Source organism: Symphalangus syndactylus, chromosome 3 (genome assembly GCF_028878055.3).
Source record: "Symphalangus syndactylus isolate Jambi chromosome 3, NHGRI_mSymSyn1-v2.1_pri, whole genome shotgun sequence".
NCBI classification, from domain to species: domain Eukaryota; kingdom Metazoa; phylum Chordata; class Mammalia; order Primates; family Hylobatidae; genus Symphalangus; species Symphalangus syndactylus.
In genome coordinates this window covers 88,631,124-88,648,658 of record NC_072425.2, presented here as the reverse complement: position 1 = coordinate 88,648,658, position 17,535 = coordinate 88,631,124, and the positions used below count along the sequence as shown (strand labels likewise).

The 17,535-nt window shown below is 37.8% G+C and overlaps 1 pseudogene; it reads right to left on the bottom strand.

Annotated features, from left to right (window-relative positions):
• Nucleotides 1-16,787: 16,787 nt before the first annotated feature.
• On the bottom strand, nt 16,788-17,247 carry LOC129479416 (small ribosomal subunit protein uS13-like; annotated as a pseudogene).
• Between the last annotated feature and the right edge of the window lie 288 nt (nt 17,248-17,535).

Here is a 17,535-nt window from a genome sequence, read left to right as displayed (position 1 = left end):
GCAAAGGGCCTCAGCTAATAAGCTTTATCCTACGTAAATAATACTCATGCTTATGTTCTATTTATTTTAAAAACTTATGTAGATGCTACTGTGGTTGATAAAATACAAGCTCATTTACAAAGTGTTATTGAATTGATAAGCTCGTTGTTTTACTTTAGTAACTAGGGACGTAAAAGGCATCACTATTATTATTATTTGGAAGACTGTGACATACTTTTGGCATGGTAAAGGTATTTTCAAGCTCACAAATATGGGAGCCCTAATGTAAATGTTCATAAATTCTTTATCACTAAAATATAACTGTTTCTTTTTTCAGAACTGAGATGGGAAAAAGTGATGTGAAAGAAGCAAGTAATATTTTTTTAGAGTAAATGGTTATTCAAGTTGGATGAAGCATGGTGAGAAATTTTCTTAGGTCTTGAGACAAGAGCCCTGGCTCTGAACAAGTCACACCCCCAATTTCTATGTATTTTTTGAATAACGTATTATTTTCCTGCTTTGAGCCATGGATACTGGAAAAAGGCAGCTGTAAGATGTTTTAGTGAACATAATACACTGTCACTATAAAAAGTGTTTGCTGTTATAAAACATTGTTTCTCACTTCATTTCACATAATCATAACCCATTAGGCATCTCTGTCTTTGACCTTCAATAAATATTTGAGGACACAAAAAGCTACACATGATATAATGGAATTCTCCACTTTCAATTTGTTGAAGAAAAAACTTCTCTTAGCTTCTTTGATTCTCATTTCCATTTCTTTCTTTCTAGTGTGGTTACCCTTTTCAAGTACACACTATTTTTATGTCCGTATCCTAATTCTGTCAGGTTCAATGTAAATGATTACACAAGAGTGGTATTTAACACATGATTTCTTAGCAGCTGGCCGAATCACCAGCATTTTATGGGACTTTTCCTTTTCTTTGGGCATGACACTAGGAAGATCATTGCACAAACGTTTCGACTCGCTCTAAAATAAAAGCCAACATATTCTCATTCCAAAACTCAGGAACTTTTACTTTTGAACTGACTCTTTTTTCTTTTTCTGCAAATAATTTTGTCCTCTTTAATATCACAGCTTTTGTTAACATATTTCTTACAGGCTTGATCAGTAGTTTTCAACCAGGGAAAATGTTGCCCTACAGAAGACATGTGGTTATCATAACTGGGGAGCTGGAGAGGATACTGGAATCTACAAGGCAGAGGCCAGGGATGCTGCTAAGCCTCCTGTAACACTCAGGACAGCCCCCCACAACAAACAATTATCCGGCCCCAAATGTCAGTAGTGCCAAGGTTGAGAAACCAGAGCTAGATTAAGGTCTTGCCTCCATGTTTTTGACTACATGGATGCTGGCAATAGTTTATAAGCTTTAGAAGCCAGTAATTAAGTCAGTCCTTAGATTTCCACACAGTGAGGAGCAAATAAGATCAAAGCAAACCAGTAGAGCTTGGCTCCCTCACCCTTCTACCACATGGAGGTCAGATACCTGTCCTTGAGCTTATGAGAAGAAGCCTAAATACCAGGATTTGGATGCTTAACACCCTGTGTCACTAGCGGGGTCACAATAAGGTGACTGAGCCTCTCATCACTTCCTCCAGTAGATGATTAATTATGAAGAAAGGTCTCTGCATGAACTCAAAATTTCAGCTGTCTGCCAAAGCGAGTTGTCTGTGTTCAGGAAACATCTCTTTCAATTCAAGCCACCAGAAACTGATTATGCTTAACCTACATATGCTCTTTGCAGAGCCAGCCTTCACAGGCAGATAAAAATGAAATTTCATAAGCATTGTAGAGTGCTAAAAATTTGGGTGGCAAATCCACAAATACTGCCATCAATATCCTCAGGCTTAGAGCTGCTATTAACATCAGGCGTACATACTATGACTTTATTTCCTAAACTACATAGATAGTGCTTACATGTATGGATTTATTATCACATTTGGCATATGTTATTTATAGCATAAGAAAGGTGAAACATTCTGCAGCATTGCATGTTAAGATTAGGATTTATTGTCCAGGAATCCTTGAACAATTTTATCAAAAGCCCATTTCTAGGTGGTGTTTTTCTGCAATAAATCATACAGCAAGAATCTATCAGTGGACACTAGGAAGAGATAAATGAGTGTAGAGGAAAGAGGATCATCACAGATTTTTTTCTGTATCATGACCTGTCATTGGCAGAAATCCATTTATTATGGTTCACAGATGATTTTTTTACCTACTCACTGTGTTTTCTGTTTGGGGTGTTAGCTGAGATAAAATGAAAACTGGGCAAAATGTAAGCTATCAAAATCCATGAAGACAGACATAACTTAAAGATCATGATACCAAAAGTATCCATTTTTTTCTCCTTTCATGTAGCTGCAAATTTTTTTGAAATGTCTTTTTAAAATGTAAATATTTTAATTTTTAAAGTAACTGTTTCACTCAAGTAGGTTAGAATATAAGTAATAGAAATTCTGTTGCAGATCAGAACTTTGCCCCAGAATGTTGTTTTAGCAGAAAAGCAGAAACGGTATCTAATAGTTGTTGAGTAGTTGTCAAGCACCCCCTCAGTGAGTTTTCTGTCCTTCTCTTACATCCTTTCTCATTTAATCTGTAATCAGGACTCTATAATTTGGAACAAGACCAGGTACATGAAGAAATAAATGCTAAATGCCAGGCTAAATGCAAGAATAATTTTTATGAAGTTGTTACTACTATTATAATTGAATTTACAATTTACATTTGATTGAAAGAATTCTTTAAAATGTAGCATTTCAAGTTTCTTCTTTATTATATTTATTTTTGTGCTACCTTTCCCTCTACAAGTTGTCTAGGCAAAGAAAAAACTTGTAAAATGAGTTTCTGGCTTCTTAAAATGACACACTAACAAGTATACATTGAGTGAATGCTGTATTTCCACAAGAATTTTCAAAACAGGTTTTTTTTTTTTTGAAGAGGAGGCTTGCAGGGGAATGGGGTGGGACCCATCTCTGCACACTCTGGGATAGGGATCCATCAGCTTGAGATAATACATCATGACACCCTAGAGAGTCACTCTCCCTCCACAGCCCTTCACAATACAGCCCCAAATGGATACTTGCTTTAAACATAATATGGATGAGCAATAGAGAAAATACAGATGGACAATTGCTTTTCCAGTGTGTGACCCATACCAGGTCCCAGCTCCTTTATTTCAAGAAATCCAGAGCAATTGATGTTCCCAACTTACCTCCTCCTTCCTGGGCAGGTGAGGACACCCCTCCATCTAGGAGCATGTAAGCCTGAACAACAACCCTTAATCCACAGAAAGGAGCCAATAGCAAAACTGAAGTGAATGATCCCTTCCTCTAATTTATCAAATACAGTCAGCCTGTCTACAATACTTGATTAGGAGAAATTGCATCAGTTTTTTTGGTCATGGGTAAAGCATCAGGGACTAGATGAGGCAAGTAAGGTAATTGCCTGGGGTGCAAAATTTAAGGGGAAATGAGGAAGGTGCCCCAAAACTCAGTGATCAGAATAAATAATATTTTAATGATATTTTTAAAACTTAAAATTACAGAAAAAAACTTCATGATGAGAAAAATATCAAAATTTTAAACAAAAACAAGATTGATATTACTGATTTTGTTGTTGTTCTAGAGTGGCTCAGCATGGAACTAACTGCCCAGTACACACTGAAGTAAGTGGAAGAGAAAGTTAAAGGGAGCCATCGCTATCTTTGTAACTTCAGTGGTTCTACTTGGATATGCTGAACATCTTCTGGAAGCAGAAATCTATCATGTGTTGTCAATGCTGTGAAAATTGTGCTTGGGAGCAACACATTGGAGCTGATGGTGGTAGTTGACTCAGGGTGTAGTCCTGGTCTGCCACTCACAGTTGTGTGACCTTGGGCAAGTCATTTGACTTTTCTCATGTCAACATCCTTAAAAGGATGTTGGTGAAAAATAAACATTTTAAGATATTTCTGGAACCTGCCCATATCAACAAGAGACTTGGATGGATTAAAATGGATGATTTGGCTATTGAATTGAGTATTTATTCAAGGTTAACCTGAATTATTAATTATTTTGTTTATTCTCCAAATAACATTTCATTAGGTCACCTTTTACCTCCTTAAGCTGAGTAGCAGAGAGGCCCTGACATCAACTCCAAGGGCTGGTGGTAAATTCTATTTCATTCCCTGCCAAGATTATATATGTTTTGAGGATTCATAAAAGACTTGAGTTTATTAATCCTCTGTTTTTAATTAACATTTTGTTTGTTTCAGCTTTTTGTTTGTTTTTGAGACAGGGTCTTGCTTTGTTACCCAGGCTGGAGTGCAGTGGCTCAATCACAGCTCACTGTTACCTCAAATTCCTGAGCTCAAGGGATCCTCCTGCCTCAGCCTCCTAAGTGGCTGGGACTACAGGTGCATACCATTATCCCAGCTTATTTGGGTTCTTAGGTGCATACCATTGTCCCAGCTTATCTGGGTTCTTAAAATGTGTGATGTTACACGACTCACTCCTTTCCAGCTAAACAGTCCATTCCTGTGGGGATCCAGATAGAACTAAAACTGGAGAATGGGATCAGAGAAGCAGGTCATTGCTAGTCAATTTTAGAGTGAAGTCCATTAAAAAGAAGATTTATGAAGAAAGTGGTTGTGCATCACATAATCATCTCAGAGTTTTCTAACTGGCTATGTTAATCAGATTTTACCCTGATATTAGTAACTTGAAATTTCATTTAAATTCTTTGCCCAATAATTATTCCATCTTTTCCTTTATAGAATCTTGAACACTCATTTTTGTTTAAATGTTAGCCAATATCTTGAAAGTACTGTGCCCAGTTTTTTTTGTAATAATGGAGTATTTCATAAAGGAGTAATTATAAATCATAAATGACAGAAAGCAGAAATATTTTATTCTTTTTTATTTGAACTAGGAAAATTTGAACTATCAGACCAAATAATCCCACTTAAGGCCTCTGTTGTAAAGAAATCATAAAGAAAGTCTGATTGCGTGGTATGTGTGAGAGAGAGAGAGATCACACATGGGTGTGTAGAAATCTGAACTTAACTTTTCTCTTGCTTCTCCAGTGACAACTGGTCCCCATCTACCTGCTCTGTAAACCTTATTATCAGCAAAGAAGTATACAAAGCCTTCACTCTCCTCCGAAAAGCAAGGTAAGGATACCCTGGGGCTGATAGTACATGTGGTGTTTGATTGTAAGCCGAATGGGGAGAATTTAAATGCTTAACCATTTAAAATAACTTAGATCAATTGTTATAAGGGGAGTGACTGATGGAAACAGAGGAGAAGACTGACTGGACTCTTAACCCGTTGCAGGGTGTAAATTAAAGGCTGTCTTTGGCCATTTTAACTTAGTCCAGACATTGTACACAATTATTGTCTCAACAGGATAGAAGAATAAAAGGAGCTTGCTTCCTTTGCCACAGGTTTTTTTCTTACCGTCCCTGACATCTCTGAGGGTGGGGAGGGGGGAGGCAGAGAAAAACAGAGAGAGAGAGAGAGAGAGAGAGACAGAGACAGAGCAACAGAGAGACCGACAGAGAGAGAGAGAGAGAGAGAGGAAGAGAGAGATGCATGTTACTTTATTAGTTTGGAGAATTAACCTGAAAAGGAATGTGAGTCACATGTTTGTTTAAAGCACCCCTATGTTAATTGATCAGAAATCTTCCGTTGGCAATAAAACATTATGAATTTAGAGGCAGAAAAATAAAGTTCCCTTTGTTACCAGAGAAATAAAGTTGTATCTGGGAAAGTGACAATAACAATAAAAACAAAAAGCTTTTCGGAAATGGTGGTTTGATCATTCTCACCTAAGAATTGTTGTTAAGATAAACAAAATTACAAGCCAAAGAGATATTGACATTATCTTGTTGTATTTTCAGCTTTTGGGGCTGCCTTCTTGGGCTGATGTTTAAAGGATTAGAATGAAGCTTAGCTTCTGTGTGTTTTTGAAACTTCCCACAGATCAGCCTCTGAGAAAAAAATGCCCTGGTGTATCATGTTTCTAACACTTAAAGATCTAATTGGGATATTGTTCTGTACATACTGTTAGACACTGTAGTGACAAGAAGAGTCCTAGCCCACATTGGCCAGGAGCCAATACATACCTTCTCCGAACAAAGTGCAGGATAATTAAAGAGCAACTACCAAGAGAGCACCACAGAGCCTGCACAAAAATAGCCATCAATAAAGTGCTGGAGAGCTGGCTCCTTGGGAACGTTGAGCGCTCCTTCCTACATTCACTTCGCTTTTCAAATACAGTTCATCAGAGCTATTTTTCTTCTCACTTTTTGAGTATTTTATAAGTAGTTCTAAATTTTTTTAAAAATTAAATATCTCCATCTATTATCTATGCAAAATTACCTGAAGAGCACTGTTAGGAGATTCAAAGTATATTTCATAAAATTTAAGGGAACCAAGGCATTTAGAAGCTTCATTTCAATTACAAATGACAACTAAGAGCTAAATAAAATGCACAGGGTATTTTTACATCAGTCACAATTCCTATTCAAACAACCTGTTTAAATGTGCACAGGCCTTTCAGGCAGAGCCACTCAAATGCCCTTGCATAGCAGGTTCTGCAAGTAAATCAGGAAGGCGTTAGGATTGTATAAAACTGCAACATGACCCCGGTAGGCTCAATTACCTTTCCAGCATAACCACTTAAAAAATGGTTTTTCCATTCTTTTTTTAAAAAAACAAAACAAAACAATTTTGTACAAATCATGAAGCATTGAGAACCTCTGAGTAGCTGATTCTTACAGTGACCCTAAAGGATTTACACCAGAACTTCCCAACACCACTAAAGGGAACAATGCATATAAATCCCTTCCGCAGTGATGGGGAAATGGGATCCTTAGAAAGCGCCTTCTCTGTTCAATGAAACCAGCCAATTTTTTACTCTTAAAATATGATTCCATCCACAGGGCAACTTCAAAATTGTTTCTCCACATTTCTTTAGATCCTGTGTAAATCAAGTGCTGTTCGGCAGATACCATGTATAAATCATCCATATTTTAGCCCCTCTCTTTTTATAGAACGCATTTGCAAGATCAATTTTTGATTCTGCAGAGCTCCCTTTACCAGCTTAAACTAAAGATGACTTGCTTTTTTATGTTAGTTTGCCTTTTTCTAAGTAACCCTCAGAAAACTCAGTGATAGTCTAAGCTCAGCGCACAATTGTCTGGCAAGGTCAAATGGAGAGTTACAACAGACAGGCGTCTATTTATTTATACATGTTGCTGTGTGCTGAGGAGTTAGCCTTAACACATTCAAGTTTCTAAATCATAGAACTTGCTTTCAAATCAACTTCCTCAGGACAGCTGAAAGATTCAAGTCAATAGATAGTCTGATGTTGTTGTTTTTTTTTTTTAATTAAATCTCTATAGGGTCATTTAATGATATTGTTAGGATGCTTGATGCAGCCCCCAGGTAGAAGACTGTCTGCAAGGCATAAAGAATGAGCTGCTCTCCTTCTGCCACAGCCTCTGCTGATTTACAACCACTTTGTGTTTGATGTTGGACAGGATAATTTCATCAGTCTCCAACCCTTGTGATCACCTCCCAAAATGACTTGTCCGGTGAAGCCCCAGCAGAAGATTGCTTGTCACCTGTAGGAAGTAGCTGTCTGCTCTGAGTACTCTTTCCTCATAAATGTAATCATCTGTTAGTTATTCATTGAGCTATACTTCATGGGCTCGATGGAGTGGTGAGGGCAAGGGACCAACTCTTCACTGGGAAAATGCTTAGAAACAACGTTGATGCTTGTTTTGTTTTTCTTCTCTTTCTTATCTCTTTCTCACACAGGAGGAAGAAATATGCATCTGGGTTCATTTTTGAAGGTTACTATGGAAAACATCCATTTAAGTACTTTTAAGAATTTTTTTTAATTTAAAAAATTTTACAGTTGAGGAAATGGACTTAAAGATGGTGGGTAATTTGCCAAAGGTCACATAGCTCATCAGGTTTGCCTTCTTCTTTCATGAGGACTGTTGATGTTTTATTGAAACCCAATCAGTCTTTATTGTGTTCCTATGTGTTAAGGCTAAGCTCCAGGAATTCTCACTAATTTGTGAGGAAATATTTACACCAATGGCTGGCTGAACTTTGTTGTTATGACTCATTTCCCATTGGTGAAGATACAATTTATTTATCTTGTTGGAATGGATGTGTCTATCTTATGCGTATCCCAGATTTGTTTTTGAGACGCACACAACACATTTGATTTCACAGTTTCACAGCTAAAAAGGAATTTGCCTCAGAATAAATTGCATCTTGAATCTCATCAAAATCTGATTTAGATAATATTTAGATAAGACTTTGGACTTTAGATTTTTGAGTTGATGCTGGAACAGGTGAAGACTTTTGGGGCTGTTCGGATAGAAGGAATGTATTTTGCTTGTGAGAAGTACATAAATTTGGGGATATCAGGGGTGGAATGCTATAGACTGAGTGTTTGTGTCCTCCCAAAATTCATATGTTGAAATCCTAGCCCCCAATCTGAGGATACTAGGAGGTAGGGCCTCTGGGAGGTACATCATGAGAATAGAGCCCTCATGAATAGTATTAATACTCTTATAAAAGAGACTCCAAAAAATTTCATGATCCCTTCTGCCATGTGAGGACTCAATGAGGTGACTTCTGTCTATGAACTTGCAATCAGGCACTCACGAGACACTGAATCTGCTGGCACCTTGACCTTGGACTTTCCAGCCTCCAGAACTTTGGGAAATAAATTTCTGTTATTTATAAGCCACCCAGTCTTTGCTATTCTTTTGTAGCAGCCTAACTAGTCTAAGAAAAAGCATTAAGAAAATAAAACCTATTATAGGTTTTGTTTTGCTTTTCAAATAGTTTTTAATTGTAAATAAATATATGTAAATAATAATGGCTACAAAGCATTTAAGGTATGCTGGGTACATATCTTAAGCGTTTTATGTATATTATCCACTTAGCCTTCATTTATTCTCATGAGGTAAGTTCTAGTGTCTTCATTTTATGGGCAAAGAAATAAACATAGAGATGGTAATTTGCCAAATGTCAAATAGTTCATCATATCTGCATGATTTTCTTTATTTCTAACTAATTAGCAACAAATCATTATTTCAATCATGTGACACAGTTGCCTGTCTTACACTTTTAAGCTTAATCTAGAATGAAATAATTTACACTATGTATTTAGGCATCGTGGTCAATCTAATACAATTCTCAGCTAGCTACTTCATTCATTCATTCATTCGTTAATCTAACATCTATTAAGCATTTTCTGTGTGTCAGGCACTAGGGATACAGAGGTGAACAAAGTAAATACAGCCCTTGCCCTTGGTAGAGTGGAGGACTCACCTGAGTGTGCAAGTCATAATATAAATCATGCAAATGATTGTTTGATCACTGCCTATAAGGGCCTCAAAGAAGAAATCAAGGGGCAATGAGCGAGCGTGTTTAGTCAGCGTGGCTGAAGCAAATCTCCAGAGGATGGGTCTCTTAAGTTGGACCATAGAGGATGTCTATCTCTCCAAATGACACAGGGCCTCTCAGGGACCCAGCATGCAGCAGATATATTCACCCAACAGATTTATTGTCCCAAATCACTGCACAATTTCTCTTATCCCTATCTTAGAATGATTTGGCAGAGAGGCTTCTGGGACCTCAACAGTGTAGTTGCCTTGGTATCTTAGTAAGGCAGAAGAGCAGAACTTGAGAGGGACAGTGAGCTTAGGGTTGTGCTCAGCAATCCCAACCTGGATGTTGAGGGTGGGTGGACATGAACTCAAGCTTTACTTGGATCAGTCAGTCTTTTTATCTTAGGGGCGGTAAATGGGACACAGGTACAGTAGATTCAGAGCAGTGGCCAGGCTTGAAGTTAGGATTCTTAGTAGGTTTGAAGCAAGATATTAAATAGTCTGGTAGGTCCCCATAAGTTCTCATCCAGTTGATTCAGGGTCCTGAGAAGCATTCTAGGTCGAGGCACAGTCCCAGGAGCAGATCTGCAGAGTATTCAAGATATAGTCAGAATCTTATTAGTTGTCTTGAGGTGGATTAGATCAGGGCCTGGGAAGGGGCTAAGCATGCAGTTTAGAAGCTGCAGTGAGAAGACCTAAGCATGTCAGGTTCCAGAGCTATTATCTATTCCCGTGCTGAAAATCAACTGTGCCAATGCATGTAGGTTGATCCTTCTACCCTGATGGGCTTGACCAGAACATTCTTTCCATCCCTAGTTTTGTATTAATAATTGAATTCCCAGAGCACAAATTTGCTTTCCAGATATCACCAAATACATCTTCAACAGGGACCCCAGTACTGCAGGCCTTTTGTTGGCACTTTGCCCAAACTCATCAACAAAAAAGTAAAAGGTGTTCTGCTTTTACTTAAAAGGTATCTGGATATTCTCTGGAGGAAGAAAGACTTTTCTGCATAAAGCAATATAAGGCAAGGTATTAGTAGGTTTTCTGTTGCTATATACCAGTTTTATTTGGCTCATGGTTCTGGAGGCTTGGGAAGTCCAAGAGCATGGCATCAGCATCTGACAGGGCCATCCCATGGAGGAAGGGAAAGCAGGCACATGAGACAGGGAAAACGGGGCTGAACTCCCAAGATACCTAACCCATTCCCTCCACAGTGGCATTAGCCCACTTATGAGGGCAGAGCCCTCAATACCCAATCACCTCTTGGAAGTCCCACCTCTTCATTGTCATAATGGCAATTAAATTTCAACACGAATTTTGGAGGGGACATTCAAACCGTAGCAGGTAATAAATGCAGTTAATAACTGTAATGAAGTAAAAGTGACATGTAACTTTATTAGCCAGGGTTCTCCAGAATCAACAGGGTGTGTTTATGTGCATGCCTGTGTGTGTGTGTGTGTGTGTGTGTGTGAGAGAGAGAGAGGTTTATATTAAGAAATTTGCTCATTTGCTCACAGAATTGTAGGGGCTTACAAGTCCTATAGGTAACCTATAGTTTACTCCAGTTCATGTAACTCATACTTCCCAAATTCCCATTTCCTTTTTTTTCTTGTTAAAGTATGTTCTTTTTTTTTTTGTTGCAAGAAAGGATCTTTCTCCCAGGCAGGAGACTTAACAAATAGCAAAGCAATGACATTTAGACATAGTAGGTTTTCAATACTTTTTGTTAATATATAATAAACGCACATATTTTTGGAATACATGTGATAATTTGATACATTCATATAAAGCATAAAGATCAAATCAGGGTCATAGGGATATCCATTATCTTAAATATTTATCTCAATAATATTTAATTTAAAAATGAATGAATGAATGAATGAAACAAAAGATCCACCTTCTCTTAAGTATAATATAAAGAGCAGGACTTGGAAGGCTGATGTTCTGTTCTGTAATATGCAGACTGAATAAATAGAAAGTCCCTCTGTTATGGAAGTCTCATGAATGTGAGAATAAATTTATCTTTCTGCCAGCTAGGATAGGGCTATTATCCAGATTATGCCTTCCTGGCAGAGCCTATTCAACATCTACATAGAGTCATTGGTGTTCAAAAGAAAAGGGATTCGCCCTTTAAAAAGTACACCATAAAAAATAGACTGGTTGGCTATGAAGCTGCCTGCAAAAGGCTACAATTATAGTGCTGGATAAATAATACCTTATACTATAGGGGTGGGGGTGAGGGTAAAGGCAGACAATGGGGAGAGGACAAACAATGGAAGAAGCAAGAAAAAAGTCTTGTTTATAAACCAGGATAGCAAAATGGAAGGTGAAGACAAGAAGGGACATGGCACTCCTTCCCAAAAGGTCAATTTACTAAAAAAAAAATATATATATATATATTTAATATATATATATATATAATTTGTAGAGCTATAGGAAAATCTTTTTATATTAAAACCATTATACTTGTATTATCATAGAATATAATATTTACATAAATTGTTGAGCAAAATATTAGTTTTCTAGAAAATTGTGACTGTGATGAATGTTGTTTCAAGGTACTAAAAAGCTACTGGTTGAGTGCTGCGTGAAGTGTTATCTCATCTAAGCCCCATAAGGAATTTATGAGGTTGAAATTCTTATTGTGTTTTTGAGAACGAGGCAGCCAAGGCACAGGACAGTTCATTGACTTGCCCCTGCTTAGATAGCTGGTAAGTGGAGGGCCCAGCCCAGACTTTCTAATCCAAAGCCCGGGCTCTTAACAACCACCTTATCCTAATCCTCATTCCCAGACCTCTGTCGCCCCATTCTAATCTTCCACCATCAAGGGTGCTGTACTAGAAGAGATGGAAGAGAATCTAAATTTGATCACCTCACCAGAATCTTAATAACTCCACTAATTGGAGCTGATTAGTCAGGAAATATTAGGAGTCAGACACAAGTAAGCCACTGGGGAAAGAGATGGCTTTGTTTGGTTTTCCTTTCTAAGCTTGTAGAAGAAAACCTAAAAACATGTAAAAAGGAACTGACAATTTCAAGATTGATGTGCTTTTTCTTGTTAAGGCTAAATATCAAAAACTTTAAAAATAACTAAAAAGCAAACAGCAATAACCTTTTAAGTGCTGTGATTCTGGAATATGAGTAGAAAACCAGGGTTTGTTTGTTTGTTTGTTTTTCCTAAGTAAGGGAGTTATGATATAATTGCAAAATATAATGTAAGAGTAATGAGAAAAAGAACCTTTTTGACTTGCCCACTCCTGCACCTCCAAGACCTAGAGCAATGATAGGTACATAGTAGCTGTTCAATAAATACTTGTTAAATGAATGAATGGTGATAAAATTAGGAATTAAATCATTGAAATGGTGCACTCTGGCCTGTGCATGATGTTTTGTTTCTTCTGAATATTATTAGTGTAGTATTTGTTGTTCAAGAAATGGACAGTTATTTAAGTCATTTATTTAAAAGTTGTTGTTTTATTTTTAAGAGACAGGGTCTTGCTTTGTTGCCAGGCTCTGGAGTGCAGTGGCATGATCATAGCTCACTGCAGCCTTAAACTCCTGGGCTCGAGCAATCCTTCCACGTAGCTGAGACTATGGCACGTGCGACTGTGCCTACCTTAAAAGTATTCTTTTAAATACTTGGCCTTACTTGATGGCTGTTACCTGATAATGACCTTACAAACCTATCAGCAAGAAAGAGCCTTAGGTGATTGACTTTAGCAAATTTAACCTATTTCAGTGAAAGAGCCACACTATAAAGTACGAAAGTCCCAAATTTAACACATCTTCTCCAGCGTGGCATATTATTTAAAAGGTAAAAATTATATCCTCTTAATTTGCATTTGTTCAAATATTAATAAAGTTGAACATGTTACCATATGTGCACTAGCTTTGTTTTTTCTTTTGTTCTTAAATTTTCCTAGATTACCTGTCAGGGGCTTGGTGTTCTTCTTATCAATGTGCATGAGTTCTTTAATATTTTTTGTGCAATGTTTTTTGTATATATACTTCCCAATCTACTGCTTGCCTTTAGAGCAATGTCTTTTAAAACAGAAAATTCTCAAAATGACAATGTCAAATGTACAAGAGAGGCAAAGAGTACCATAAGGAATATGCAGAATATTAGCAATTCCAAGATAAAATTTTTTTAACAATTTTTTTTACTTACCTAAATTCCCAAAGTCTTTGCTCTAGTAATTCATCAGTCACAATTGGAGAATAAATCACAACTGTGATACATTCTGCTGTAATGAAAACGGTAGTGACTGCTTATTACAAAAGAAGGTGTGTTTTACAACAAATTTAGTCATTGGCATACATCTAAATATTTTGGAATTTCTCCAATATTCATGTCATTAGAACAAAGGCAGCTCACTTTACTTGTATAAAATGGCAACCTGCTCTTAAATGGAATTGGGTTGCTAATATGCTTAAGGAATCCGTAAAGTGATTTGGGGAGCAAGGCAGCCCATTAGCATGCCGCCCCCCATACACCAAATGCTTTTCATTTAAACTGAGGCAGTGACTCCCTCCCAAGAGAGCAATGGCACTTTCTCCAATTCATTAATCTCATAGGATTTGGTGGGCAGCTTCCAATTTACAGCCATGTCCTTCCTAAACAATGAGTGCAAACTTCATAGAAATTTAACCGTGTCGATTTTATTTCCCTGGTCTTACTGCAGCAGCACTGAGGTGAACAACGGCAAGATAAATGAAAATCCTGTGTCCAGCTCAGTGTATCAACGTCAGGAAAGAGGACAGCAAAGGTACAACTGGGAAAGGCAACACGCCTGTACATCAGACTAAGGGCTTCATTCACCCACTTCATGTGGTGAGGTCATTCTGTCGCAGCAGGCAGGCGACTTTTCAGTCTCTGACTGATGAGACTATGGAATGAGTCTCTGAATGATTATGGAAAGAGTGATGTATGTTTCACATTTAAGGCCAACTCCTAGATCACACCTCCACATCAACAGCTGGTTGTTAAGCGCCTTGTATGTACAAGGTGCTGCGTCATCAAAGTGTAAAGAAAGACTAACTGGAGTCATGGCATGGAATTACCTCAGGATGTTGCAGACTATAAAACTTACTGGAATTTTTTTTCCATATGGAATTTTTTTTCCTTTGTGTGATTTGATGTTTTTCACTTTCTAGTATGAGAACACAAAGTAAATTACTTTCAATTATTGAGTTCTGAAGCATTAAAAATTGGTACTTTTGTCACCAAAGACAGCAATAAAACCGGGGGAGAATGGCACAGGGATAAATAATTTCCACTTATTTATGTTCATTAGAAATTGCCAAGTAGATTCATTTACTCAAAAAGAAAAGTATCCCCAAGTTGGGAGGTGTCATGTTCCACTAAGAGGAAATGTTTCTTATGACCAAATTAAAACACTCAACTCTGGGAAAAAAGGTTTATTTTAGATGTTGTGATAACTGACTCCCAGCCATAATGCTCCAAGTGGGCACCAGTAATGAAGGTTTCCTTTAATAAGGTTGCTTTTCTTTAACAAAACCATATTAAATGAAATAGAAAGAAAAAGTAATGTTTGTGTCAATGAAACAGGCTTTTATGGCATCACAGCCAATGACCATGAGCACAGACAAAGTAGAGGGACTGGCATCAGGGAACATCTAAGTGCAGCCCTAGAAGGAAGAGCTTTGGCACAAGCCACATTGTGTACTCCAGAATTGCCTTCTGTACTTGTGGCAAAGATAACCTACCTGTTCCCGCTCCTTTTGGAAAGCTTGTGGTTCCGTTGAAGCATGGCAAGTGTCCCAGCCTTCCCTGGATGAAGACAGGTTGGTCCACTGGGAAATGGCTGCTGCTGATAATGCAGGTATGAACCTCTGCAAGACAGAGGAAAGACAGTCTTTGCAAAATAGACCAAATGTTAAGAGTTCATGGGAAAACACTTAAAATAAAACCATGATCCCTTTCTAAACAATTATAACTTACATGCAGAGAAGAAAGTAACTTGGACACTCCTTCCATCTACCACAAAAGGAGATGTAGGGCCTTCTTTACTCTTTAATAAAGCACCATTGTTTTTTCATGATTTTGCTTTATAGAGCTTAAATTAAAGGGAAACTAGACTATGGAGAGGCAACTGTTTTCTTTTAAAGCTTTTACAGCACCTATATTGGCAAACTCACTTGTGGGTCAGTGCTTGTTCTGAGATGACTTTTTTTTTTAAACTAAAAATATTTCAAATCATTGTCATGAAAAAACAACTACAGGGCAAGAAGTAAACTACCGGCTGGGCTTGACAGCTCACACGTGTAATCCCAGCACTTTGGGAGGCCGAGGCGGGTAGATCACCTGAGGTCAGGAGTTTGAGACTAGCCTGGCCAACATGGTGAAACCTCGTCTCTACTAAAAATACAAAAAATTAGCTGGGCTTGCTGGCGGTTGCCTGTAATCTCACCTACTCAGGAGGCTGAGGCAGGAGAATTGTTTGAACCCCAGAAGCGGAGGGTGCAGTGAGCCGAGATCGCGCCATTGTACTCCAGCCTGGGCAATAAGAGCAAAACTCCGTCTCAAAAAAATAAATAAATAAATAAATAAATAAATAACTACCATCATGCCATATAATTTTACATAAAGAATGTCCCAGTAATCTTAGTGCAATCCCCTAAGACAATCAATACATGTCTTGAATTAACTTCTCTTTTAAGCACCCAGAGCATGCTAGATATGTCCCATCCTTGGGCAAAGAGAGAACATGATCACTCACATTCTCTTGCATCATGCTGGAAGTAGTTGGCCTATCCCCAGAGCTTGAAGGTCTGGTAGGCCCAGTTGTTCTACTGACTCTGGAATAGAGAAACTTTTAAGTCAAAAGTTGGCTTCTTTGGTAAGGATTGTAGGTATTTTCAGTTACTTCATTAAGTTTACCACATAATTATAATTGAAGAAAACATAGAGTTCATTTTTAACCATTATTACAAAACTCTTCACTTCAAAAGTTGTTATTAGAAAAGAAAAATTAGCCTTTTAACAAAAACGAAGTTTGGAAAGCATTATCAACATATAGAACAAACACATGACTTTTAAACTTACTTTCTTATATAGATAAGACAAATGAGACCTTGATCTTTTAAGAAATGCCTCTGAGTATCTCCATCTTCATTTCCATGAAATTTCATAAGGACAGCAGTAATAATATAATAGAGGCTCTGAGCCACTGTTTCAGCAATGTGTGGGCTGTTTATTTTTTTCCTCTTTGTTTTTTTTTGGTGACAAAAAGTATATTAAATGCAAAAAATAATCATATTAATCAATTTTTTAGCTGCATAAAAATGTGAGTTCATTAGAATTAGGGTTTTTTTTTTTTTTAAGGTATAAAAGCTATTTATTAACAGACAAGGCCTACAGACTTATTTCTTCTTAGAAACACCGACATGGCCACGGCAGCCAGTGGGCTTGGTGTGCTGGCCTCGGACACAAAGGCCCCAGAAGTGGCGCAGCCATCTATGAACCCGAATCTTCTTCAGTCACTCCAGGTCCTCATGGAGCTTGTTGTCCAGACCATTGGCTAGGACCTGGCTATATTTTCCATCCTTTACATCCTTCTGTCTGTTCAAGGACCAGTCTGGGATCTTGAACTGGCATGGATTCTGCATAATGGTGATCACACGTTCCACCTTATCCTCAGTGAGTTCTCCTGCCCTCTTGGTGAAGTCAATGTCTGCTTTCCTCAACACCACACGAGTGTATCTTCAACCCACATTTTTAATGGCAGTGATGGCAAAAGCTATTTTCCACTGTCCATCGATGTTGGTATCAAGTACTCACAAAATATGCTGGAACTTTTCAGGGATCACTGGAGACATGGTGGCAGCACAAGCAGAGGCAGGCAGGCCTCCTGTGGAAGACAGAATTAGTTTATCCAAAACTGTATGTACTAATCAGAGTAAGATTTAGTCCAAATGTGGGTGACAACTACTAAGTTTCTATAAACACAAGCTGTAGGAGCATCAAGCAGAAACTCAAGAAAAGCCTCCTTTAGATGGTGAAGATTATATTAAGATTTAAATGATGAAAAGGAGTTAGCCAAAAGAACTAGGAAACAAAATGTTCTAGACAAAGGGAATAGCATGTTCCAGAGTCCAGAAGTGAGAGTTA